The 27,765-nt window shown below is 47.3% G+C and overlaps 1 protein-coding gene across 5 annotated transcripts in view; it reads left to right on the top strand.

The window, feature by feature from the left end:
- Positions 1-1,202: 1,202 nt before the first annotated feature.
- The window catches only part of Boc (BOC cell adhesion associated, oncogene regulated), a 73,465-nt gene continuing 46,902 nt past the window's right edge, over positions 1,203-27,765 (top strand). For 4 of the 5 annotated variants that reach the window (XM_060370471.1, XM_060370468.1, XM_060370470.1 and 1 more), the window contains exon 1: positions 1,533-2,005. The gene's annotated coding sequence lies outside the window, so the exon portion shown is untranslated. Of the gene's footprint in view, positions 1,317-1,532; positions 2,006-27,765 lie in introns of those variants that run through there. The other variant, XM_060370467.1, reaches the window with a different exon arrangement.

Below are 27,765 nucleotides of genomic sequence, written 5' to 3'. Positions count from 1 at the left end.
TTGCACTGTCTTATTAAGACTATTTCATCCACTCGATCCATTCTGCCACAGGGATATACCCAACAGCCTAGGCATGTAGAGAGATCCAGAAGTACCAGATAAATCCATGCAGAAACTGGCTCCTGATTTAATTAACAAACACAGGAGGAAAAACTGGTGTAAGATGCAGAATCTTTCCCTCCTTCCCGCTTGTTCAATTAGAATCATGTGCTGGGCATGGACTGTGTTTTTGATTTTTAACTGATGAGAACCAAAACCAACAGAAACTAAAATCATGACCTAAAAAAAAAAAAAATTCCAAGTGACTTTTTCTGTCACTCAGTGGTTTTCTGAATCCCAAAGCCACTGTTCTGCCATTCAGGGAAGACAGCAGCTCTATTCACCTTTCTGTACCCTGGCTGACCCACTCCAAAGGCTACAGCCTCCCTACCTCGGAAGAGGTGATCTTGAAGAAAGGCTTAACTCCTGAAGCATAAGGGATAAGGGATAGAGCCGCCTTCATCCTTAGAAAAGCACTCTTAACTTCAGTGTTGCCAGCTTAACTTAGGTTTGGACTTGGATGTGAACGTGTTTTTGCTTGTTTGTTTGTTTGCTTGCTTGCTTGCTTGGTTTAATGTGGACCCTGACTAGCAATTTCAGATCACCTGAAAATTAGAGAAATTCTTGCTTAGCATAGATCTACTGAATCAGAAAGGAGAGGTGGGGCCCATCCATCTGGGTTGTAACAATTTGTCCAAAGAAGTTCTGCTACAATGGGTTAGAAAATTACTGTTGTGGATGTGTTCTGCCCAACCAACACGGAGGAAACCCCCCCGCAGTTCTCCCCCCCCCGACCCCGACCACCTTCCTAGGATGATGAATGGGGGTCAAGCCAAGGACCTGGCAAACCCTTCCCAGCCAACCGAGTGAGTCTGGAAAGGCTGCCGTATGGCTTTGCCATGGTAAGTTTACTTACCATTTTCCTAATTGCCCCTGGTCCACTTTGGGGTGGTGGGGGTGGGGGTGGGGAGCAGGAATAGACTGTCCTGCTTTTATTAGAAATTGTAATTTTGTTTTGACTGATTTATCTGGTAAGTTCCCGCCCCCGCCTCCCGCCCCCATCCCCAGAATGAAAGAGGCATTTGAGAAGTGGGTGCCAGAAAAGGGCTGGGGGAGAATAGACTGGCCACAGGAAGGAGAAGTAGTACTAGCAAGAGGAAGGGTCCAAGGTGAAGCTAAGCAGGGTGAAAGGGCGCCCCTTCGCGAGTGGGAGAAAGGCACTTCTGGTGTGGGCAAAGAAAAGAAGCCGGAGGTGAATCCAGCTCGGAGAAAAGAAAGTAAGCATTAAGGGGGGGGAGAGAAACTGTCCTAAAATCTGGGGACTTGTGTGGGTCCCCCCCCCGTCCCCCAGTTTCCTTTCCAAGACTTTTTCTGTGCTCGCTTTCGCTCCTCCCCCTCTTCCCCGCCTCCTCCGCTCCCCTCCCCTCCTCGAGCGGTAATGGGAGGCTCCTAGGCAGGAGAAGCAAAAGAAGGAATTGTTTGCAAGTTCAGTCATCCAAAAAAAAAAAAAAAAAAGCTTCTTCCATATGGAGGGATTGGGTGCGTTGGGCGCGGCGTCCCCTGCCTCGTCCGCCCGCCGCCGCCGGTGCCACCACGGCTCCCGCTCGCCGACGCTGGAACCCTGAGCCGGGTCCCGCCGGTGTCAGCTCCGGCCGCGCGCGCGCGCGCGCGCGCATACACACACACACACACACACACACACACACACACACACACACGCTCTCGCCCCGCGTCCCCGCCGCCGTGGCCGCACGAGCCCTCCCTCCTCGGCCCGCACCTCCGGGGTCCCGGGCTTCTTTGTTGCTCCGGCCGCGGCCACTCTCTCCCGTGGCGAGGTGGCCCCGTGTGTCACCGCGCCGTGCAAGTGTGCGGGTCGGTGCCGCGCGGGGCCGTGTGGCCCTCTCCATCCACCACGCGAGCTCCGGAGCCCCGGTCCCCGTCTCCCCGGGCTCCGGCTGCACGAGAGGTGAGTCATGTCGCTCAAGTTTGTTTTCTTTTCATAAAAAAAAAAAAAAGTTGTGTTTATTTGTTGGTTTGGGGCTGGGAGGCGTGTGGGAGGCGGCAGCCCGCCCCGCGGTGCCGAGGGCTCCCGCGAGCCTTGCCGCCGGGCTCCCGCAGGCTCCGGGCGCTGGGCTTGGGACTCCGGACTGGGGCTCCGAGCTCTGGGCTCGGGCCGGGGCTGGGGCTGCGGGGGCTTGACCGGGGTTCGAGCTGGGGGGCTCCGAGTGTTCTGCTGGGGCTCCGACGGGGTCTGGCTCCCTGGGCTGGGACTGGAGCGCTGATCCGGGGCTCAGCTCGGATCGCTGAGCTGGGCTCGGTCTGGGGCTCCGAGCGCTCGACTGGCTCCGGCTGGTGTCAGGGCCTGACGCGGCCGGGCGCACCGAGTTCCCGGGGCCGCCACTGTCCGCGCTCCGCTGGCCGGCCCGGGAGCGCCGCGCCTCCGTCTCCAGCGGGTCTGGCTGCTTTCGCTCCCGGGATTCCCGGAAGCCGCTCCGGTGGTAGGAGGGCGCGGACATCTTCCCAGACTTACTCCGAAGAGCTGACACGGTGCCCCAGCTACCCAGCCAGGCGGTGGGGACAAGCCCATTGGCAACACCCCATTTGCCTCTTTGGGGGAGAAGTGTGGAAAGGAAAACCCTAAGGGACTGAGGGAGACCAAAAGCTAAATAGAGGATCTCTCCCTACCTTGGCTGGACCAGTGGATGGGAGACACTGAATTAGCATCCGGAGGTGTTTGTCCGAGATAAAGTATCAGCAAGAGGTGTGTGTGTGTGTGTGTGTGTGTGTGTGTGTGTGTGTGTGTAGTGTCCCACTGGGGTTGTGTCCTGGGGATTTTGTTTCTGTTAACTGTGAGAGGGGAAGTGACTTTGTGGGTCAAGTGGGAGAGAAGGCTGTGGAAGGGAGGGAAAAACGGGGGATTTGGAAGAGTCTGTCTGTTAGTTTTCCAGGTGGAAAAGAACTGTGAGGGGTGGGAGGCAGGCAGAACTGGGGGGAAGGGGCTAAGAGGGCCTTGGAGGCGGTTCTGTTGAACTTTGGAGATGGGTTGACCCATGCCCAGTCCCATGAAACAAAAGTTGTGCTCCCCTAGAGATGTGGCAGTTAGTCTAAGAATACCCAAACCACACACCAGCAATCCCAAACAGGCACTTTCTGGGTGTGGTGAGGTGTTCTGAGCTCCCCTATCCCTTCTCTTCAAACTCCCTTCCAGGAAGTTTTTGAACTGGAGCTCCCTTTTACAGGATTCAAGGAAGAGTATGTTCTGTTTCAGACCCTGTGCCTGGAATGGCCTGGACCAGCACATCTGTCACCTAGCTCTTCGTTGTCCCAGATTTTGAAAGCATAGGCCATTTAATAAATGTAGCATTAAGAATTCTTAATTATGTAAACACTTTGATTTATTTTACTACTGGGTTCTAATTCTAAGCCCAGTGCAGGGATTCCTTCCTTCCTTCCTTCCTTCCTTCCTTCCTTCCTTCCTTCTTACCTACCCTTCATTTTCTTTTTCTATCTCTTTGGTTTGGCCAGTAAGTCTTTTTCTTCCTTTTCTCAAGAATAGTGTGGAAGGCACTGTAGTGTGAGGGGCTTGGATGTCCATACATCTGGATGCCCTGTTTTCTGGGCTTTACTTAAATTGAAGCAGGAGGTTGGCCATTTTGAGGTGTGTAACAGGGTTCCCAGGAGCACTCTGAGGTCTTATAATTGGCCCTTTTTAATGGTCCCATAATTGAGACCCAGAAGGTTCCCATGGTAATCTTGAAGTACTTTGGGGTCAGCGGGACAGAGTTGGGGTGGAAAAAGCAGTAGAGTGGTGATTTCCCAGCTTACATGAGTTTTCAGAGTGAGTTTATGCAAACAGGCAAAAAATAAAATGAGTTATAGTTCTCTCCCTACACCTCTTGGCTGGCCCTGCCAGCTCCTCTAGAGACTCAGGATTTGTCCCTTTAGGAAGAGTCTAGGGGCTGCCTATACCTTTGCCATCCAAGGACTGAGATCTCAGACACTGCCCCTTTGACCCAATTTTATGATTTCTCAGGAAGACAGCACTGCAAGAGACTGTCACTCAGGGGAAGAGGCCAAATCATGGGCCTTTAGAAGTAAATGTTGACAGTCCAGGACATAGTTCTTTGACCACAACTAGGGAGGAAGAGTCTAGGGGACAACCTTGAGAGGACCCTGCTTAGCTGCTAACTGGTTGGCCAATTCATGATAAAGACTGTAATTTATGTCCCTTTCCATCCTCCAAATGGGTCCAGAGGTTTCATTGTCTTTGAAGTGTTTTCCCCCCTTTTTCCTCCAGTGGCATGAGATCCCTGCTCTCTTCAGAGGCTTCTCTGTGGTTTCCATGGCCTGACATGAATAGGAGATTTTATTCATGAAGTAGCTCTGTTGACTTCCCCCACGGGCTCCTGGGGTTTAAGAAAAGAGGGCAAGAAGTAAGCCTAAGGATCATAGTATTCCAAGGGCCCTGGGGGGCCTGGGTTCAAATTTCAGCAGTCACTGATATGCTTAATGACTTAGGGTTTTATCTCTATATCTTCCCAACAACAGCAGAAGACCCAACTGCACTTGATAATTACTGTTTACTACTTTTTGGTCTCTGAATAAGAAAGAGTTAACCAGGTTTCCAAAGATGTTATTATACATTTGGGAGTTTGCTTTCTTTCCTCCATACTCTAAGCTCCCTTATTTTGGGGGAAAGGAATGGAGATGGAAGAGGAAAGAGTGATAATGTTTCCATTTTGAAAAACACATTTACTCTAACATAAATAATGTATTATCACTTCTACACTCAACAAATATTTACGGGGCATCAGACACCAGGATGATGGAAGCTTCCTTCTCCCAGGAGAGTAAGGTTTGTTTTCACCCAAAAGTAGTTCTCCCTGGCATTTATTGATTATATAAATGTCCACTACTACTCACAAAACTTTTTATAATTACCTATAATCTCATCCAATAATCAACTTCTTGCTTTTCATTTGTGCATATGTACTTTCTGCAGCTGTGATGAAAGTGTAGACTGTTGTCACCAGACACTTCTTAAGTATCTTTATAATCTGACCAAAGACTCACATATTATATATATATATATATATCCTATCACATTGCTATTGGTAGGAATAAGTCAAATTCTATGAAACCCTAACACGTAATATTTTTATAATTTGTGTGCCTGAATCAAACGTTTGGAGTAGGGGAGTTTGGTGGAACATGCTTGTTTAAATTTAGAAATCCATGCTTACAAAAGCTTTCCTAGGAAAGAATTTTGCCTCTTTGGCTCCCTCAGGGTTGGCTAGAGTACAGAGGTGGAACACAGGAAGGAAACTCTAAGGATGTCTCAGGTGGCATGAGTACCAGCCCTGAAACTCCATACACCCCTGTACCCTTCACAGTCAGCCTCCTTCGTCACACTTGTCCCATCTTCCTTGCTCTTTCTTTGGTTATGCTGCCAACCCCTCTTCATTCCCACTGCCACCGTACCTGCCCACCTGTCATCACCTCAACAGTCCTCACCATGCACCCATCCTGTGGCACAGTCCATCCCCAGTTTGACACTCAGCTTTAAAATCCAATTCCCCCAGCCTTTTATATGTGATCCATCCCACTCTGTGCTACTAAAACCCTCTGACCATTGATTTCTGACGAGTTTATTCCTTGTCAACCAGGGCCCTATCCTTATTAAGCATGAGGCCTGCTTATGTATTTTTAAGAAGATTTTTTTTTTGTAAATGTTAAGGAAAGTGTACTGCTGGATGCAAAGATAGTGATTTGTAAAATGTAATCGTTATTCTTTATTGCTCATCGTTTCTAGAAAGGAGGTGGGTAACTGGAAAATTAAAGAGGCTTGTGAGCTTAGGAAAAAATATTTTTATTCTTTCTTATTCATAAAATGGATTAATGAGGGATTGCTGTGGCTTATAGCACTGCACCTTATAAACAGCAAGGTCTTTAGAACTCTGTTTATTTTCATTGCGCACAGATGAAACAGCTTTTTTCTTCAGCCTTGGAACAGGCTTCATGGACTCCATGACCCATGAGGTCTTGTCATCATTCACCTGAGGGTAACAGTGATGAAGTAGAAAACATAGGTGATTTTCACTTCCTTGTCTTCTCTCTCTGGCCTGTTGGGTCAGCTGTTTCTTCATCATCAACAATGCTCAACAAAGCAAGACAACAATGTTTCTGTCTATTAGCACTGGAAGAGGCCAGCTTTGTGTGGAATGTAGATTTCTGATAGGTTCTAGCTGCTCATACACTCTTGTAGACTGAGCCTGTGGTGGTCATGTGAACCCCCTCTCCCAAGGCAAACCCTGTCAGATATGTGGGAGACAGATCATTAACTAAGAGATCTGGAATCCAAGCTTGCTGTGGAAAAGTCCGACGTAGGTTTGGGTGAGGAACGCCAAGTGTTTATGTCTCTGTCAGTGGTATCACAGTGAATGCCGTGTGGTCTGATGTACCAGGCATTGTTTATCTCACACAAAAAAAATACAGAAGGATTCTGCTTCTTACTGTCCACTAAAATATAGCGAGGGAATAATTTTTCCTAATGGCAAATTTGGCCTTATCTTCAAAGAAGGCCTTTGATGTTTGGGACAAAATTATTGGGCAGTAAGAAGAAATCATAGCAGTGATGCAGAATGAATTCATTCCAGTTGCCAGAGGACATGTTGAGAAAGTAAGAGAAGACTGCGGGATAAGCAGTATGGAGAAGAATAACCCCAAGGAAGCCGGGCAGTGGGAATATGGCAAAAAAGCATTATTCTTCTCAAGTGAGTCTGGACAATGAGGGTGAGGGAGTGTAGCCAGACTGGAGCCTTCATCCTTTCACTGGCCTTTTACTGCATATGTGCTGTGCCCCAGGCATCATGGCATGAGCCTTGCCAGCTTTCTTCAACAGTTCATTTCTAACCTTTGCTAGGACAGTCCATGATGGCTAGCCGTCCACTGCTGGCAGGAGGGAAGTGCAGAGTAAACCTAAGCTGCTTGTGGGTCAGCTAAGAAGGGCTTCCTGAACCACGGAATACAAAAAGCTCAGGCTGACTCAAAGCCAAAGGTAGGGCCAGCGGGTCAGCAGTCCAAAATATTCTCTCACATCTGCCTGTATAAATTCTTCTCTAGTTTCTCCTTGAAAATTCATTTTTTTCCCTCTGTAGGTGATTAAGCATGTTGGAGACAGGAGATACCCAACTCAGAGTATTTCTATTAGATTTTTTTTCAACTTTGTGAATTGTTTTCAGGGAGAAAAAGAGAAGTAGATGACTTTGTTCTCTCTCAACTCCATCAGATTTCTCTTAAAAATTAGAGAAATGGCTGGCACATGTCTTTAATCCCAGCACTTGGGAGGGAGGATCACTGTTAGTTTGAGGCCAGCCAGGATATAGAGAGACCCTGTATCAACACACACACACACACACACAGAGAGAGAGAGAGAGAGAGAGAGAGAGAGAGAGGCAATTAGAGAAACGTGCTTGAATTTAGCACTTTGCTTGTGTGTTGCATTTGCTCTCCTGTATATCTCTGGATATATAATCTTCTGCAGTAGGTTTAGATGGTCCTGAAGTCTGTCTCAGAGTGGCAAGTGAAGGGAGACGTATTTTAGCGGCAGCTCAATCACTGAGCTTCCCAGCTACTCCCAAACCTCCTGGGCTTCCAAGAGAGATGGACATCACACAGGAGGTAAAGATAGATGTAGGTGGCTGATCTCTAGAAGACCCTACCCAGAAAAGGCTAAAAATGGGCTCTCAAAGAAAGAAAGCCCCCACCACCACTTTCCCTGGCTCCACCAATATTTTTCCAGCTTAGTCTAAGCCAAGTGCCTTTACTAGTGCTTACCTAACATAATCCCAGCAGGTTTATTAGGTATGGGTCCCAGTTAATTGGAGAGGAAAATTGGAGGGTTCTGGGTTTATTGGTTTTCCATGAAAGCAGAGGCTGCCTTAATTATTTCACAGATCACCTCACCCACATGATTCCCTTTCTGCAGTGACTGTCATCTTACAGTAGTTATTGGAGCTCTTCCTTTTTTTTTCCGCAGCTGTAGTCAAGGGAGGGTGATTTGTTAACCTGTCAGTTAGCACAGTAGCTCCTGTTGCAAATGCAACTACGCAAAGTCATAGCTGCTCACTGCTGTTTACCTCTGTCATCATGAAAGGGCATTTTGTAGCAGGCAAGTTGTATACTCACTTGTCTTTACAGCTTGGAGTTAGAGTCCGGTGTATCACCCGTCGGCAGGCCCCTGCAACCCTTCCTTCAGACCTTGAGACTGCTGGTGCTCTGCCATCTGTGAAGGCCCAGTCAGCTCCAGGTGACAGCTCAGTCAGGTGACTTTCCTTCTGTAGGCTTCCTTCTGTTGCAGACATAGAGGCTGGGATAGCAGCCCAGCTCGAGCCCTGCTGGACTGCATGGCAAGTTGCCAGCTAGTTCGAGTGGGTGGTCTTTGACAATAAAAGAAGGGGGCTGGGGGAGCTTAGCTCTCCTCCCCAAAGGGGAACAACAAGGTGGCTTTCTATAGGTGGGCTTTACATAGGCGGCCAATCCCCTTGTCATGGACACAGCACTCAGGTCTTGAATGTGGGAGAAAAGAACGGAGAGGCTTGACTGAAGGTGGTATTGTGTGGCGTTCATTTCTGGTCCCCGGACTTTCACAAACGAAGCCTGTGTTTAGGTACAAGTGCGTGGGCACACACGAGCAGCAGGTACCCTTCATTCAACAAGGGAATGGTTGCATTCTCATTCCCCCGCACACTCCACCACTCAGGGAGGCAGCCATGGACAAAGGGCGGGAGAGCAGCGTGTCCTCATGCCAGGAGGCGGCAGTGACTGCTTTTGCAGAGATGGGGAGCCTTGCGGAGTTGTTGACAGAGCCACTATGTGTGCCAGGCCTCGAGCCAAGCGCCACCGTATTCATGCAACCCTCCAGCGGTCCTGCGAAGATGGACCTCGGCATTGTAGTCTGCAGATAACGGGGCTGAAGCCTTAGTAAGTTCAATGACTTGTTTTAGTCACATAGCTGGTAAGTGACAGAGTCAAGATTTCATTATCGTCCGCTCACTCCAGAACTCTCAATTGAAAACAAACAAGTTAAAAAAAAAAAAAAAGCAGTGGTTAGAGTCACATTGACACTGTTGGGTTTCATCTCAGAACATGTCCAGTGAGAGCTTCCCTCCCCTGGGACATTGTCTGAATCACCCAGCAATCTCTGCTCTGAGGTGTCTGCCAGATGAATCCATTGGCACCTAGGATCTTTGCAAGTCTAATCAAGCAGGTTCTCTCCATTCCCTCCATGGGGTGAGGGGGAAGAGCTGTTTGGCCTAAGTAGACACGTTGACTGGTCAGGAGAAGCGGCAGCTTGTATAGAAAAATACCCCGGGGAAGGAAGCAGCTCCTTTGACAGACAGTTAACTGACACGGGAGCTGCTTCCTTGCAGGCAAATATTCAGAAGGCAGCCAGCGGAAAAGATTCGACAGGCAGTTACCTGCAGGATGGCTAAGCACCCCACTCCCCACACGCTTAGGATTGTGTTGAGGATTTTGGTGCAGAGGAAGTGTAGTAAGTTGTAAGTTGCGTCCTTCTTTTTGGTGGAGGTGTGAGATACACATGTGTGTGTGTGGGTATCTGTGTGGGTGCGGACATTTGTGTGTCATGGTGTGAGTGGGGAGGTCAGAGGACAACCTTGGGTGTTGGTGTTTGCCTTGACCTTGTTTGTTAAGACAGGATCTCTGTCATCCTCTGCTATGTATAACGGGCCACGCCACCATGCTCAGCTTTACCTGGGTTTTTGTGAGCCCAACCCAGGTCTTCACACTAACGGTTTACCTAACGAGCTGTCTTCCTTATCCCATTAGTTGATTATGTTCCTTGTCTTTCTGAAACAAACATGGGAAGCCTGAAGCCATGATATTCTCATTGTAGAGAGACATGGGGTACCTGGGTGTACAATATAGAAATGTGGTGGAGGAATGGGGTGTTTGTCATCTCACGCTGCCTCTTCTCTGCGCTTATGTATGCAGTGAACGGGCCCAGGGGACACAGATTGAAAACTGTTCTGCTGGCAGTGGAAAAGCCCAAGCTGTCATATCTGTGCTCACCCACCTTGAGTTCAAAGATAAGAAATTCCAAGGAATTAGCTAGAGGCCCTGCTGAGGCTCGAGGGATCTGACTCTGTGGGTGTTTTCCTCTTCAAAATTCTTCTTCTGAAGAGAGTGTCATTTGATCAACATATCCAAAACACTCCTGGATTCTTCCAGACCTCTTTTCTTTCCCTCCATCTGAGAAAAGGCAATGAAGGGTCCCGGGGTCCCATAGGAGTCAGATAGGAAAAGAGCCCTTGCAAAAGGTAGCATCCTTCTTTGCAAACAGAAGGGATAGGCATCTAGAATATTTATGAGCTGCCTTCCGAGCAAGCAGGTCTTCAGGGAATCTCCTCAGAAGGTGGCATGCTGGGGAAAATATTTTGCAGGAGGCTCAGTTCTCCTGAAGCTATTCCAGGTATATTGCGCTGATTAAGGGGAACCAGCCTGGGTTGTACCTGCCTTTGCTAACCACTGCTGTGTGACTCTGTCCAAACTACCTGCATGTTGGGATCCAGTTTCTTAAGGTTGTTAAAGGGAAGACAAGGGACTGCACATAAAACACCTAGAAGACATTGTGTGCCATTACTAGGCAGCGGCTTGTGTGTAAAGAGGGACAGAGTGAAGGGAGCATTCCTGGAAGAGAGAAGGATGTCCACAAGAGAAGCCTTGCTGATGGAATCCCCATTGGCGAGAGGAGAGGGAAGGAGGAGAGAGAGAAAGAAGAGCACACAGTGGGGCCAGAACTGGTCACATACTCCCTTGCAAGGCTTCCCCTCTGCCACTTCTCCAGTGAGGCACAGCCCAGCCTACCCTTTATGCTGGAAATCCTGGCACCATCTTCGACTCTGCTCTTTATCTCCTACTGGAGCTTGTTATTTATTTCTTATCTATTTGCAGTCCCAGGGGTGGAACCTCGAGCCTCCCACATCTTGGCAAGTACTCCACCACTGGGCCACACCGTCAGTCCTGAGGTCCTATTCTAAGTTGACAGGTTTAAGGCTTTGCTTTCACACGTTTGTACAGTAGTTCCTGACTCTTTACCACCCTACTTTTCTACCAACATTTCTGTCCTGCACTGAGATTTTTTTTTTCCTGCCGAAGTCTCTCTGTTGTTCTGGTTCACCCAGATGATACCCTTGGCTCTGCCCCTTCTGTCTTTTGTCACCTGGCCTGCTTGCCCACCTCCACAGCCACATAAGCCTCCTTGGCTCCTCAAACTAGCTGGGCAGCCTTCATGCTCAGTCTGTTTGCCCTGCCATGGCCCTCTGTCTGGAAAGCTCTTCTCCAAGTCTTTCCATCATATCATGAGAGTCCCTGCTCCCCTTTTGCCTCAGTCTGGTGCTCTTTATCAAGCAGTACTTTCACCGTCGCTCCCTAATTCATACTTTCCTCACCTCCTGTCACCTCCTGATAGAATCCTGATTTGTTCATTTGCGTATCACCTCCTTCTCTGCAACTAGAAAAATCCATGAGATCAAGGCTTTGTTGTAGGGTCTAGAGATGTCTCATCAGGCAAGGGCACTGTCTGTTCTTCCAAAGGACTGGGATTCAAATCCCACCACCCACATGGCAGCTCACAACTGTCTGTAACTCTAAGATCTGACACTCCCACATAGACATACAGGCAAGCAGAACACCAGCACATATAAAATAAAGGTGAGAGTGTCTAGAACAGTCTGGCACTTTCCACCTCCTCATCTGCAGGGTTCCCCTCAACCTCAAAAGGTACGTAATAAGAGAGTTTCCAACAATGAGCTGGGTGGCGGCACTCGGGAGGGAGAGGCAGAGGCAGGTAGATCTCTGAGCTTGAGGCCAGCCTAGTCTACATCCAGGATGGCCTGGTCTACGCAAAGGAACCCTGTCTTGGAGAGAGAGAGAGAGAGAGAGAGAGAGAGTTTCCAACAATGAAATTTAGTCATCCCTGGTAGCCACAGGGTCCATAACTGAATTCAGTCAACCTCAGATTGAAATTTTTGTTTAATTGCCTCTGTACTAAACACATACCACTTTTCTTGTTACTTTTCCCGAAACAACCCAGTATGCCTGCCATTTACAGAACATTCGCAGTGAGTTATGGTAAACGATCTAGAGATGACCTGTATGTATAAGGGAGAATTAGGTTATCTGTGTATACTCTGCACACTATTCTGGAACATGATTAGATTTGGGCCATTCTTGGGTGGATCCTAGAGCCAGTCCCCACAGAAACCAAGAGACAACTGTCGATATCCATAGACTCACACAGACTGTGCATCCTGGGGCATGTGTATATGGGTGCACACAGGGGGAGGGATGCTATAGAGTTCTAATACAGGGTGAGTTAATGCTCCTGTCTTAGAAAAGCCTGAAAACTGTGCACAAGGCCATGGCAGAGCGGCCAGTTCTCTGAGTGGCAGGTTTCAGGGACACTCATAGGTGAGCCAGCTGTTCCAGCTGAGGTCCCCTCTACCCTTCTTCACATGCTTCAGCAGAGTGTGCTGAGCATCTCTCTTTTGAACTGCACAGGCTGCCTGGGAGTTACAGAGAAGCTGAGTGCTCAGTTCCCTGGGTTTTGACAAATACAGGGTACCCTGCGCCTACCATTGCACAATCACACCAACTCATCGCTCCACTGCCTGAAAAGACTCACATTGCACCTGCTCCTCTCTCTCTCTCTCCTTCCTCCAGATGCCCACTCTGATCCTGTCACTGTCCATAATATAGTCCAGCGGGTAGCTGGGATCACCTGGGTGGGCGTTTTTCACTGTTTCAGACATGGCTGTCTGTCCTTGTACTTTGCGTGTGTATCTGGCTAAGGAAGTAGAGGCTGGCAAAGCAGGACTTCAAGCCCTTTGCTGACTCCCACCTGACCAAAGCCCTGCGGTTCTGCAATGTGGGCCCCTTATCGTCTTCTGCTGGCCTTGCCTGGCCATGGTGCTACTGGAGTTTAGCCCAGCCGGGTGGACTGTCGGGAGCTGCTCGTGTTTGGGTTCCACATCTGGAAGTATCAGCTGGGAGGATCTTCCTGTACCACTTGTAAACACACAGGCAGGAGGAGCACATGGGTATGTTTGTTTTGTTTACTCTGAAGCTGTGGGCAAGCGTGTGGAAGTGTCATTCCCCCAGGCAGGTAGTGCTCCTACCCACCAGCATCCGGTGGCAGGCCACAGGCCCCTCAGCCTCAGAAGTCATGGCTCCTGGCCTCTCCTGGGTTCCAGCAGTCTCTGTGTTCAGCCCTGAGAGTGATGGAGCCCTGGGGCTTGTTTTGTGGTCATTTAAAGAGGAAGCCCAACCAAGGCACAAAGAGATCCAAAGAAACTTTTTCCTGCCAAAAGGTACTCCATTTTTTTGTCAGCCTGGAAAACTGGGATCCCGAGGAGCTTGGGAGCAGAACCCTCGGCACTGAAGATACTAAACATTCACTGTTAAGGTCTGGGCTCTCTTGGGAATGGATGACGGGCATGGACTTGACACTGGGAGCAGAAGGAAGGCTCTCCTCCAACTCTATCACTGGACCACATTTAAGGGAAAGAAAGGGCGTGTGGATGGGAGAGCATACCATCATCTTAACAGGCTGACCAGTTTAAAGGCTGAGGAGAGACACTACTCAGTTGAACGAGCTCCAAGGCTAGGAACCAGCACTGAAATTCAGACTCCGGCTTTCATTCCTGTTCTGACTGGACAGAGAGTTGAAACAGGAGTGGGTATTTTCTCACTTTGAGAGATGCCAGCCAGATGTGTCAGGTGCAGAATAAAGGGAGAATAAAACTCCTCAGAGGCCCTGGGAAGTCAGCTTTTAGATAGGAAGTTCCATTCTGATGAGCCAAACCCATTCACCATTCCACTGTCTTTCTTCCTTTCCCTTCGCTCTCCAGTCTATAACCTGAGTAGGGAGTGAATACTTTTGAATGGCTTTGAGCTGCCACTCTGTTGTTCTGACTCCCATGTGATGCACACTAATGCTCTCCCTAGTCCAGGTCCTCCCTCAAGACTGGAGGAGCTAATGCAACACAGTGGTGGACAACATCCGCAGTCAAACTGCTCTGTAATTATTACCCTCTGAGTGGAGCTTCGCAGTTTGTCTTTGGTGTCTGTAACTTGTATGGCTGGCACAGTGACTACCAACCATCCAAAAGTCCTGGCCCTTGTCTCTGTTTGCCTGGGGAAGCAGAGGATACGGGTCTGCTAGCATGGGTGAACGTGGGGCCTGTGTCCTTTACAGAACACAGCCTCCACACCCCGGTCACCCTGTCCACACTCCGGTATCTCCTCTCCCAAGGTGCTAGATAGCGAAAATCCTGAACAAGAACTAGGGATAGCTTTGATAGCTATGCCAAGTGATATGTGTCTACAAGAAGGGACTAACTTTTCTGAACAACAACAACAAAAAATTGAAAAAAGGAATATGTGATCAGATGAAGCATTTGGTTTTTATTCTGGTGTTAGTGGGTTGGGAGTGTCTCAGATTATAAATATCCTACGCTGATCCTTTTTAAAATCGCCTTTAGCACGAAGCACAGTGGGTCTGCTCCAGACCTTTCTATGGTCTCCCTGTGGTCAGAGGTGCAAGGAGGCACAAGGTGGGTCTTGCTTCATGTTGGGGGTGTTGCTGACAGACCAGCTCTGGTGTGGTCTGGGCTTTCTCCAGCACATCCTCTCCAGAGCAACTGTAGAACTGGGGCTAGGCTCCCAGTTTTACTTCCCTATTTCCACTCCTCTCCAGAAAAATCGAACCTTCAGGGCAAGTGGAACAGGGAGGCTCCTTAACAATTAAGTCCTGCATGCTTTGAAAGTCAGGAAGTGAAAAGGACATGCGTGGCCAATTGAAACGGGATCTTAGGCAGGCAGAACTAATCTTTCCCACACTTGAAATTAACAAAATGCTAGCACTAATGTCCCTGGAATGGGGGAGGGGGAAGCAGAGAGACCTTGATCTCTGTATTTCAGCCGAGAAGAAGCATGTGTCCTCATGGGAGTCATGGTGGGGGCTTGGACCTGGCTGCCTCATCTGAAAAATGCCAGCTGCTAAAACTCATGATGCTCATTGTGCCCTCGCTCCAGAGTAACTTGAGGTTTCACACTGAGCTGTGACCATTTACCCTGGTGTCACAGAAAACTTCCAACAGCACAGCACATGCCTCTTGCAGTGAAAGGCCATCAGAATAGCCTTCCACTTGGCCAGATACTTATTGAGCACTGCATCTCCTTCCCTCAATATATATCTCAGCTTCTAGAGATTTCCAAATCAAAACAAGAGTTCATTTCACCCTGAACTGTGGCATCCTCATACCTCTTCTGAAGACTGACTCAGACTACGAGCGATGTTTATAACTGTGACAAAAATCACTGAGGCAGTCACTTTAAAACCACAAAAGGAGGAAGGATGAGGGAGGGATTGGGTTGTTGCTGTTTGTTTGTTTGTTTGTTTGCTTGATTGCTTACAGTTTCCTAAGTTTTAGAATGTTATCAAATGTTTCCATTACTGAGGGGCTGTGAGGCAGAGCACTAGGTTGGGAGAGCATCGTGGAGGAATGCTGCTTAATTCATGGCAGCCAGGAGAAAAAGGAGAAAGAGAGGGGTGAGGTTCTCAAGATTTACTTTAAGGGAATGTGTCTAATGACCTAATGCCCTTCTGTGAGCCTCCATCTTCCAAGCTTCCATCATGTTCGAATAGCTCCACAGAGTGTTGACTAAACCTTTAACATGTGGACCAATGGGGGAGGATTTAGGAAACTTAGTGGCAACAGTTACTGTTGTCATTGTCATCAGTGTCTCATCATTTTATTATTAATAATTCAAAATCAGAGCTGGAGAGATGGTTCAGAGGTTAAGAGCACTGGCTGCTCTTCCAGAGGACCTGAGTTCAATTCCCAGCAACCACATGGTGACTCACAACCATCTGCAATGGAATCTGATTACCTCTTCTGGTGTGCATCAAAACAGAGCACTCATATACATAAAAAAATAGTTTATTTGAAAAGATAATAATTCAACATCAGCAAATTATTGCCAGGCTCAAAGTATTATCTTATTTATCTATTAAGAGCTCAATAGTTTGAAACATTTGTCTATTTAGAGAGCTTTGCTAATTGATGGAATGACATCAAACTAAAAAAAAAAAAAAAAAAAGCAAACAAATAACAAATGTCATAGTAAAGGAAACAAGCAACAAAACGAAGAGACAGCTGACAGCCTGGGAGGGAATGTCTGCCACAGGTCACAGTAGTTAAGATAGGAATCAGGCTAGGTGCATTCTAACAGAAGAATGGATAAAGAAATATGGAACACGCATAGACGAGACCATTGTATTCAGCTGTAAAGACGGATAAATCCTACAGGTTGCAGCAATAGCAAATGAAGTGGCGGGATGCCTCTTGGCCTGAGAGACCCGGAAGTTTCCAAGCTCCTCCATCCAGACCTGAGAACCTGCAGAAGCCAGCTTGGCAGAGTGGTTTGTCATAACTGACAGGACTTTGGATGGGTAGGGGGTTCCTTGAAGTTAGCGAAGGCTTAAGAATATCTGACCATAGTTATCTGATTGCCCATAAATGTTTTCTTTAAATAATTGTTTTCTAATTTGAAACCCCAGACAAACATAAAGGCAGAAAAAGTATTGCAAGCCCTAGGCACTTAAAACAGTGGTTCTCCACCTGTGGGTCATGCAACACTTTCACAGATTGCAAATTAGATATCCTGCATCTCAGGTATTTACATTGTAATTTGTAACAGTAGCAAAATTACAGTTATGAAGTAGCAACAAAAAAGTTATGGTTGGAGGGTCAGGCGCTAGTAGCTGTATCACAGGGTCTCAGCCTTGGGAAGGACCATCTAGTGCAGAGAAAGTCTCCCAGGCCATAGCCACCCTGTGCCCATCTATGCCAGCTCCCCAGCCAGCTGCCAGCTCCTTCTTGTGGAAAGCTTCTGGTAGTGGTGAGGTACTAGCCAGCAGAAGGCCTTGCCAACATCTGGTTACTAATGCAAACAGATGAGCATTTCCTTTTTTGCAGAAGGGCATCTCTTGACATAACTGTTCACACCTGTAATCCCAGCCCTACAGAGGCTGAAGCAGGTTGGTCAGCAATTCCAAGCGGATGCTAGGCAACAGAGCAAAACAAAAGCAAAGGCAAAATCAGGACAGCTTTCGGGAGCTACTCCTGTGTCTGAAGTTCTCTGAAGTATGCCTAAGACATTTATTTTGTGGTGGATATTTTATTCTCCACATACTCTTCACATGGATGCAGCAATTATCAGGGTGGAAGTTTGTTGCTGTTGTTTTGTTTGTTTGTTTGTTTTCTATTTCTTTTCACCTATTACCATGCTCTGTGAGAGTGGGACAGAGGTGGATGCTGCGATGCTTCTTATTCCTAGGAAGGCTGGGATGTCTTCGCAGCAGTAACGTGGCACTGGGGTTGGCTTTGCCAGCGGTCTATGCTGCTCTGCACTGTTAGCATCCCTCCTCCGGAAGCGGGACTCCTGCTTTGGAGCTTGAACGTCATCTATGAAGGGCCCAGAATTTAACCGGTGTCCTGTGTTGAGTGGCTTGTGAGCCAGTTCCAGGAGACAGTGGGATCCTTCCGTGTAGATATAAGCAGGGTGAGTCCTCAGCTCTCCATGTTTTGGGGATGGAGTAGATAATGACAGAACAGACGTGAGGGAAGGCCATTACTCCAACTCTGGGGGATACTGGGCAGTACTGAGGGAGTCTCAAAGACCCTTGTGGTTTCTGGAGCAGAGCTACTTTTCTGGCCCCCAGATGCAAGCATCTGGCTTACATCCCTGGAGTAGATGAGGCAGGGTCCTAAGAAGAACACTCTTTCACAGCGTAGTCACAAGTAGCCTGCAAGCTGTCTGCACCCACCATGAGCCATGTACCATTCCAATACTGTTTCATTCATTTTGGAATCGCCAAGAGCGAGCGAGTAAGGAACAAAGTTCTTCCAAGCGTCTGAGACAAGGATCTGCTTCCTACAGACAGCAAGGCCAATCTGAGCTGCTCGGAGGCAGAGCTGAGTAGGATGGGCAGTTAAAGTGAATACAGTTGGGTGTCGGTAAAACAGGAGAGGTCACGCTTCAAAGGTCTCCCCTCAGATCCAACCCTGACATCTACATAGCAGGCAGAGATTTCAGGAAGGGTGTGTTGGTCCCAGGAGCAGCTTCTGAGTCCTGACTTTCAGCAGCCGGCCCTCCTCTCTCTGCCTGGGCTTTTTCAGTTTAATATCCCAGCCTGATTTCTCTCCTCGCATGCATGCATGACGTGCGTGTGTTTAAATTTTTATTCCTGGCAGAAGTTGAGACACAAAATGGATTTGGAAACAGATGAAACCAGTCTGGGTATAAGCTGGGCAGCAGGCAGCTTCATTCCTGGAGTGGGAGGGCCCAAGGCAGAAGGCCTGGACTCCAATGTGGGGGTGGATGTTGTCTCCTCCTCCTCCTGTGGGGACAGGGAAGGCTCTGGGCTGAAGGCTGAAGCTGTTAACCCTTTGGGTTGTCAAGCAGTGTTCCAGTGGGGTCAGTGGAAGTCAGGCCCTTAGATACACTTCCTTGGGATCTCTAAACCCTTGGATTTCTCCTTTTTGCCTTTGTTAAGGGAATCTCTCTGGCTTCCTTGGTTTTGTAGTACAAGCATTCACATTTACAGATGCTTTGAAAACTCGTCTCCTCTACCAGCATTTTCTTTGGTGCCAAGCCTCCATGCTCCCATAAGTAAGCCACCGTCTCATTCAGCAGAGGTAGCATGGCTCAGAGACTAACTTAAGGGTCTCCATCTTGACCCTCCCCACCCCCAACAGAGGTGATCTTTGCAGGGGTGGTTTCTTCTTGGATATTTATTTCTATGTGGTGAAAAGGAAGTAGGAATCTGAAAGTGCAGAAGATGATCCAGGAGGCAAAACTGAGAACCGCAGAGCAAGCACGGGAATCTGAGTTCCACCTTCAGAACCCCAGTGAAAAATGCCCGGCCTGGTGGTGTGTGTCCTTGTAACCCCAGCATCCAGCATCTGAGACTCAGAGTCAGGAGGATGTCTGGGGCTTGACCACTATTCTGTGTAGGCCAACCCGTGAGCCCTAGGCCAGTAAAAGATCCTGTCTTAGCAGTAGATGGTATTTTAAGGATGACACAATGCTGTCCTCTGGTCTTCACATGGACACAGGGTCCCAAACACTCATGCACTCTCATAAAGTAATTCGTCTAGGCACTGGGAGGATAGGTGGTTCAGTGGTTTAGAGCAGTTCCTGCTCTAACACACAATCAGAGTTTCATTCCCAACCAATTGAGATTGGCTCACAACCAATCTCCTGTAATTCCAGCTCCAGGGGACCCAGCGCCCTCTTCTGGTCTCAACTGGCACCCACACGCACATGTGCACAGACACATACACACACAAAAATAAAACACGTAAAGAAATCAATTTATGTGATGAAGAAACTAACTTTAGTTCTTAAATTAACTGTAAAACTTTCTTTAAAGTATTCTGGTAAGGTCTCCGTGCTGGACCCCTTGTTCTGACATGTCAGGGCTTTTGTCCTCATGCCAGGGCTCTTCTTGAAGACCTTCTTTTGAGATGAGCTGGACATCTGTGTCAGAGACACCTGTACAGGGTTCTCAAAGCTGGCTGAACAATGCAGTGGGCAGAGTTGGAAAGCCAGATAGCTATCCTTTCCCTTTCCCACCCTCTGTCTAAGGTGCAGCCTGGCATCTCTGCATCCGCTCACCCACAGGATATGCGTCCTCTACCTGAACAAGCCTCACATCTCCCAGTCTCACTCTCCAGCCTGTAACACGGGGCTCAGAACACTGTCTGCCTGCTGGAGTTGGTTGGAGGTGAGACAAGGTGTATTTGAGATGGTTGCCTTGGTTATTAATTCAATAAATGGTTAAATAATTGTCTTGGTTGTATGTTAAGATTGCTCATTTGTTTTCATCCTAAATATGCACCTTAATCATATACTGCTTATCGTGAAAACCCAGTTAATTACACCCAGTAAATCTCAGTGACAGTTACAAATCAGTAGGAAGTCGGAGATTTGGCACAAAAAGGCAGTACTTTTCATTATTTTTTGGAAACAGGAGCTCTCATTGTCCAGAGAGGCCTTGAGTTCACCATGTAGGTAAAAATCACCTTTATCTTACGACCCTCCTGCCTCCTCTCCATTTACTAAATTACCATATGTATTCTATACATCCAACACACTTTCCCAAGTACTATATCTTTTAGTGACAAAGAAGCCTACATTTTCATTTCCATTGTGTATAAAATGTGATACAATGATATAAGCATAACCAGCTATTGCTCGAGGGACACTGTTGATGACCATTTTAAGGGGAGTTTTATACTCCCTTGTATAACTATGTAACTAAGTGAGCTAACTTGGTGATATGGGTTCAGTGTTAGATTGTGTGCACCATTTTGAAGCATTGCTAATATTACAGATATCAGGCATTAAAAGGCAGGGTTTTGCTGTTTCGGGGAGCACGTTGTTTAAGCTCCACCCTGCTCCATGCTTGAGTATAGGTAGTATCGTGGGTCAAACTCGGGGCTGCTTCATGCATGCCAGCCATGCTTGTTGGCAAATGAGCGTCATTCTCAGCCCCTAACACAGCCTGTAAATGCTAGTTTCCTCAACAAGACAGCTTCAGCAAAGTAAGTACTCATGTTATATTTTATATGACTTACTAAGGAAGGTAAAGGTTGTTAGAAAAGGGGGTCTCTAAAGGTGACTAACGAAGTTAGTAAGCCCGTTTTCCCTTTTTACAAGTCCGTGTCTGGTGTGAGAAGGCAGCAGGATCCGGGAGTCAGGGAAGATGACACTTATAATGGTTTATAAGGACTCCATCTTGGAACCCAGCACAGCAAACTGTGATGTGATAGTGAGACGAATAACATTTGGAGGTCCAATGGATTATTGGAAAATGAGACGAATGAAAGATCAATGTCATGGTAGTATTTTGGAATAGGCTTTTTTCAGATTTGTCTTTTTAATGATGAAAGTGATTAGTGCAAACCTACATGAACCACTTCTGATATTTCAAGTGAAAAGTACAAATCTCTTCATCTTCAGATGTAGTGGATATTAAAATAGTCTCTTGACAGTTTTCTATAACACCCCCAAACAACCACATGCCACACATTCATAGATATATATATATGTATGTATATATATATAATTATTTTTTTTAATTTCAAAACTGAATCTCCAAGAGTGTGTTTGGCAAAAATCCTCATCACCAGTGGCATTTTAAGAAGAAAAAAAATGGTTCTCTCAAATAGGGGTCATGTAAGTCTAAACTTGTGGTTACAGACTCAATGCCTACTCTATCTTGGTGATTCATGCTGTGTAACAGAAAATTAAAGGCTCTAGAAGGTCTGCAGCAAAGAAATCTGGCTGGATTTTCATACATAGCACTTCCCTAAATTATTTTTGGTGTGAGTCTGGAGCATCTTTTAGCATTTGGTAGGGTTTTGGAATGTCTTAGGCGGTACTCTCACCAACCTCATCACCACCACTGTCTTCCACTGCCCACACTTTAACCTTGTGATACAGGGAGGTAAACAGCTCATCCGTCTGTGTAGCCATGGACGATGATTGCTGCCAGTGTCTAGCACCAGGCACGATGGCAGGTTGTTTGCTTCCTGGACTTGCACAGTTGCTTCAGCAGGACAACAAGCCCACAGTGGCTTGTTGTCCTGCCCTGTACCTGGGCCCGGCAGACCCTCTGCCAGGAAGCCTCCTTGTAGGTGTTTGGGAGCCTACATGCTGGAGGCTAGAATTAGCCTGCCCCTCTGCTCTTGCCATCAACACCCTTGCTGCAGTTCCCCACACTTGCTCCTGCATAAACAGTGGCCCCTGGTCCAGCTGCGAGACTCCATGTGTTTGTTTTCCCTACATGTGCCCGCCTTTCACGTAGGCCTCGGAGCGTCACAAGTTGGGGAGAGCTGGCAGGGGTGAGGTGGGGACATCCAGCAGAAGGCAGGGTCTGACTTACTGACAGATGGACCGCAGCCTGCCTCACATTCCCACAGTGGTATTTATTTAAATTGTAGGCGCTGTAAAAGAGCATGGTAATTGAGAAAGGAGCGATTGGAGGTGGGACAGGGGACTCCATGTGTATGCTTTGGGGGTCAGGGAGGTGGTGAAGAAAGTGGGTTTTAATAAGGTCAGATGGGAAAGTAAACTGTCATGATTCTAAAGTATAGCTACCAGCCAGCGCTATAGCTCTGCTCTCTGTGTATGTGTGTCTGTCTGTCTATGTGTGTCTGTCTGTCTGTCTGTATATGTCTGTCCGTCTGTGTCTTTCTGTCATTGAGGCAGAGGGTGCACATAATTAGACTACTGGGAGTGGGTAGAAAGATAACAATGAAAATAAATCAAATTGTAAAGCCCACTGTCCGTTAGTCAACACCTACTTTGTACTTTCTTTATTCTAGAAGTTTTACTTGTACAATCTGTGTCTCCTTCACCAACTCAGTATGAGATAGATTTTATAGTTCTGTACCAAGCCAGTTCCTCTTTAAGTTTGGGACAACTTAAAGATGGAGAGGTACACCATCCCTGTTTCAGTGCTGTTAAGTTCAAGACTGGGAGCCTTCCACAGCCTGGCCACTTTTACCCTCAGGCTTAGTTCTTCATTTGAATCCTTCAGATGTCCTCCATGCATGCAGAGACGTGTGGGAATTGGACTGAGGAGGTTGGGGCTGGTTTTGCCTGGCATATGCCTGAATCAGCCCCAGACCAGACAAAACTGATCTTTCTTCAGTCTGGGTCACAGAACCTGAGAGCCTTTTGAGTCATGGGAAAGGTCTCTGTGTGGGCCTGGTGCTTTGGTTCCCAGTCATTGTGAGGAAAGGGCATAGAAAAGGACTGCAAGGGACAGTGTGATTAGAGTTGTCGAGGAAGAGTTCCAAAGGAGAGAAGGGCCAACCATTGGCTGGAGAACATCTGACATGTCTATCACTGAAAACAAGGTTCCTCAAGCACCTACTGTCTTTTTGTTCTTCTCCACTTCCTCTCCCATAGGCCCGCTTCACTCAGCCCAAGCTTGCAGGGAACCATGGGAAGGCCTGATTTCACTGGAAAGGGGCTAGTGAGCTGGCGCTCAGGAATCAAATCCCTGGGGAGACAGCAGTAGGAGTGCTGCCTTCATCTTTTCCTTATCCTGAGAGAGTGTGGGATGTGAGGCTTACACAGCTTAGCAGACACTGGCTGAGCATCTGCTATGCCTCAAGGAAGCAGATGAGCTGTGTATTTGATAAAGGTGAGATCCAGGAGACCTTGCCCCTCTGACTTCTGTTAGGTCCCAGCCTCTGTCCTGGGACTCTGCTACAGATGATAGAAGGAAGTCTTCTTTGGAGGATTTATAAAATGGGGCTATTTTGGGGAGCTGACTTTCCAGACTTTGAGGCACATGAGTTCATGCCCAAACACACATATGAACACATGCAAGTGCTCCCATTTCTTCCACCATTTTTTTCTGATACCTTTGCTACCAGCTCTGGCTCCTGCACTTAGTGACGAGTGAACTCCAGTTTATCATGTGACTCGCCTTTCTTGAGGCTGTCCATGCTGCATTTTAATGTGGGTATAACCAAAAAGATGTTGCCAGAGTGGAGGCACGACTTGTTTTTCTTCATACCCCCCTGCCCTCCGTGCAGTGTGTGCAGCTTCCTGCATTTGGGCTGAACCACACTCAATCCAAGGCCCTACTGTTCTCAGCAGGAGTGAGTTGTGGTCATCGGCTGTGGCTCTATCTCCTCTTCTCCATGTGATCACCAAACAGGATGCACTTGCTTTCCTTCACTTCTGAGCCAAGTTCTGTTGCCCGTTTGCACAGTGAGGAGGAAGCACCTTCCCGAGCTCTTGTGTATGGCTGAGTACTAGCATGCCCCTAGCAGAATTTCTTGGGAGAACAGGACCCTATTCTGAGGACTACCTTCTTTTCCTTGGGCGGTTTGCAGCTAGAAAGTGTGTGTTAGATTTGCTCTGAGCCTGGTATAACAGGGCTTGTGCTAACACAGCGATCCTTTGCCCTGAGAGATGGGACGGACTGCAAGGTTCTAAGGTCTGCTTTAAGGTCCTGGGAAAGGTTTGCTTCTGCTTTGTTTTAAAACGATCCATCCAGGCTATCAAATAAGAGCTTTCCCTCTGTTGCTTCGTCTGCTCTAAGCATCAGAAGATTTAGAAGCTCCTGTACCTGTTTCCTCTCTGGGGACTATGGTGTGACTGAGTGGTGTGTTGTGGAGGGTAGGTCTGGCCAGCACCAGTCTATGGAAACAGGTAGATGGGAAAGGGTAGGTATTTTCCTTTGTGTCAATGTGCCTTTCCCCGTGGCTGTGTGCATTCCCTAAGTGAGGAGAGAAGCAAGATCCTTTCTGGAGCTGGGAATAGACTCCGGAGAGCGGCTCCAGTTATGTTTTCCCCTCTGTAAAGGCTCCCTCAGAACTTCTGGTGCCAAATGACCTACTGTCAGGTGGGGATCTCTCCCCACTCTCTCTGAACAAGTAGAGACACTCTGTGGGGAAATTATGATCGTTAATGTTATTATCATCATCAAGGGTGTGCAGAAAGAGCATATGCAGAAGTGGGGAAGGTTATTAGCTTACACTATAGTAAAAGTTGATGGGGACCGGGTGGAGATTGAGCATCAGAAACTGATGAGAACTTGTCCAGGGATTCCCCTCTCTGCACACACAGACACACACACACACACACGCACCACACACACACACCCATGCTCATGTACACACAGGTGTGTGCACAGAGAAAAACTAAACAGGGCTCTCCTGAGGTTCTGTAAATCATGTAGAATGCATTTCTGTTTTCATACCATTCCCTGACCTTCAGATGCACATGTGAAGAGCAATGATGTCATCCGCTGCATAACCGGATACAGCCTACAAGTGAGGAGCAAAAGTCACACATCCTATGTGTCTAGAGTTGTGCAAAGTGCAACATGTCTTTGGTCTGAAAGGACATTAGTTGAAAAGCCCACCAGGTGGCAATGACACTGCATGAAATCAGATCTCCAGTGACTGATTTCACCCAAAAGTTCATGACCCCTGCTCTTCAAATTTACTATGTGATGGCTGTACCACCAGGCTGCTTTTGCACATTATCTCATTAATGGTTTTTAGAAGCTCATCAAAGTACCCAGTCTCATTTTCACAAAGAGTAAGCCAAGACTCAAAGAGATTAAATAACCCAAGGTTATCTTAAAGGGCATTTCAAGGGCAGGAGCAGTAATGCTCATACCTGATCCTCTGGCAGAACATTGTTTAAGGCTTGACTCTGAATTGAGAAGCTTCTGTATACAATACAAATTTAAGGTGAGCCCTAAAGTCCTTATGCTCTAAACTATCCTGAAGGGTTTGGATAAGGCATCCACTCTGGGGCAGGAACATTCCTTGGTGGTGAAGATGAAAGCGATCATGGTTATGAAGAACCCAGGACTGGGCAAAGCACATCCTAGCAGTTCAACTTACTTAGTTGACTTTCCCACGTCTCTGTTCTCATCTTTCTTCCCCTCCCCATGCTCTTTTCTTGAACTCCTCAGGCCTGAACCTGTCTTTTCTCTTTCTGACTCAACAGCTTTTTTTTCTCCCTCTCCCTTCCCTCTCTGCCAGCCTCTTTCAGCCCGAAGCTGAAGCACCCTGACAGTAGCATAGTCAGGTATGCCCAGTACTGCAGCAAGCCTGAAGAGATTCAAATGGCTGCAACTGACATTCACTGACGGGTACAAGCCATGGGAGAACAGAATCTACTTGGGTGCAGCCTTATTCTTAAGGAGCATATAGCTTCTGCAGCACTCAAGCTGTGGAAACACTGGCTGGGACCTTTTGAGGTTTCTTCTTAAGAAAACTCCCCAGTCCCCAATCCCTTTCAATGTTCCTTTTCTACCTCAAACTTCTAACTGGACCAAACTACTCCATTGAGCAAACACTGAGTGTGGCCACCAGAATTGCCAAGGGACACTCAGATGCATTTGACACACCCTGGCCTCAAGAACTTTATGGTCTACATCAGGAGCTATGTGATAGACAGACACACTTAGCAAAACTCACAAATCAGCCAGGCACTGGCATTCCTCAAACCCCAGCACTAAGGAAGCAAAGCCAGGCGGACCTGTGAGTTTGAGACCAGCTTGGTCTACAGAGGGAGTTCCAGGACAGCCAAGGCTACACATAGAAACCCTGGGTCTTGGGGTGGGGTGATGCCCTTACAAATTGCCATGAGAATAAGTGTATCAGGCCTGCAAAGTATTTCAGAAGAGAGGACTAGGAACAGTTATTGGAGGGTTTATGAAGGAAGAGGCACTTGAGGGTACTTTATTACTCTGGGATGAAGCGAAAAGGGACAGTGGTTCACAGAAGGATCAGAAAGTAAAAATGCAATTTGCTGAGATTAGAGCAAGTGGAGGAAGTCACAGGAAGGGTTGACTGCACGCCAACTGTAAAGGACCCGGAAGGCTTTGAACTCCACTTAATCATTCTCAGTTGGGGAGCTATCAAAGCAGCTATGTTCACTCATTTTCTTTTCTTTCTTTCTTTCTTTTTGAAACTGAACTCAAAGGGTTAAAACATCACTCATAATTCTTCACATTCAAGTCACTGATTTTCTATGCACCTTCCATGGCCTCACACAGACACTCACTTTCCTTTTATAAATGGGATCTACATTATTTTCTCCTCTTAGAAACAATTATCTTCATGTGGCTACTTGATCTTTGTAATTATTATATTAATTGCTAAATCCACACTAAAATCATCTGAATTACTACGCCTAAACTTCTTACTCGAAGCTTCAGAAGAATGAAAAGAACCGAGGGTTCAAACCCTGACTCTGAGGTTTAACCTGTATGCGATCATGGACAAGATATCTAATCACCACCAATAAATTCTCATCAAGCTGATCAGACACCCACCTTGCAAGGCATTTTGGATTGGCAAAGGAATGCAATTATGGGTGCTAGAAGATGTGCATTGAACAGTAGCTGCCCTGTTCTGTAATCTTTTGTTTTGTTCTTTGAGATAGGGCCTCACTATATAGCTCTGGCTGTCCTAGAACTCACTACACAGATCTGGCTGGCCTCAGACTCACAGAGATCCGCCTGCCTCTGCCTCCCAAGAGATGACGTTAAAGGCGTGGGCCAATATGCAAGGCTTTTACCATAAACTTTACCTGTTTGGCTGAGCTTCTTATTCTAGAAGGGAGAAGGAAGGTGGGGAAAGAGAGTGCAAAGATGGGAGGATAGCATGTACTTGTAATCTCAGCACCCAGGAGGCAGGAGGCCCACTTGGTTGAAACCAACCTTGGCTGTATAATGAAATGCTGGCTTTAAAAAAAAAAAGATGGTGAGAGGAGAGAACAAGGGACCAGTCTAATGCAACCACTTGTCAGTGTTAAGCCTCATTTATTAAAATGGTAATATTTTGGATATATATAAGCAACATTATTAAAATTATTTTCATCTGCATTTTTTAATGCCAGAAAAAAATTCACACATATAAAGAGCACTGCGTGAGATAGTTAATCTTAACTTCCAACTTGACTGGGTTGAGAAGCATAGTCAAGTAGGGAGAGTTCTACAGCACTCTTCTCCCTTCTCCCTTTAGTTGTATATCCCCCCAATGTCATGTCCTGTGTGGCCCCATCTATCTGTCTGTCCCCCTCCCTCCG

The sequence above is a fragment of the Meriones unguiculatus genome, chromosome 17 (assembly GCF_030254825.1).
Source record: "Meriones unguiculatus strain TT.TT164.6M chromosome 17, Bangor_MerUng_6.1, whole genome shotgun sequence".
Taxonomy (NCBI): Eukaryota; Metazoa; Chordata; class Mammalia; order Rodentia; family Muridae; genus Meriones; species Meriones unguiculatus.
Note: the sequence above shows the minus strand (reverse complement) of the source record. Positions and strands in the feature narration are given on the sequence as shown.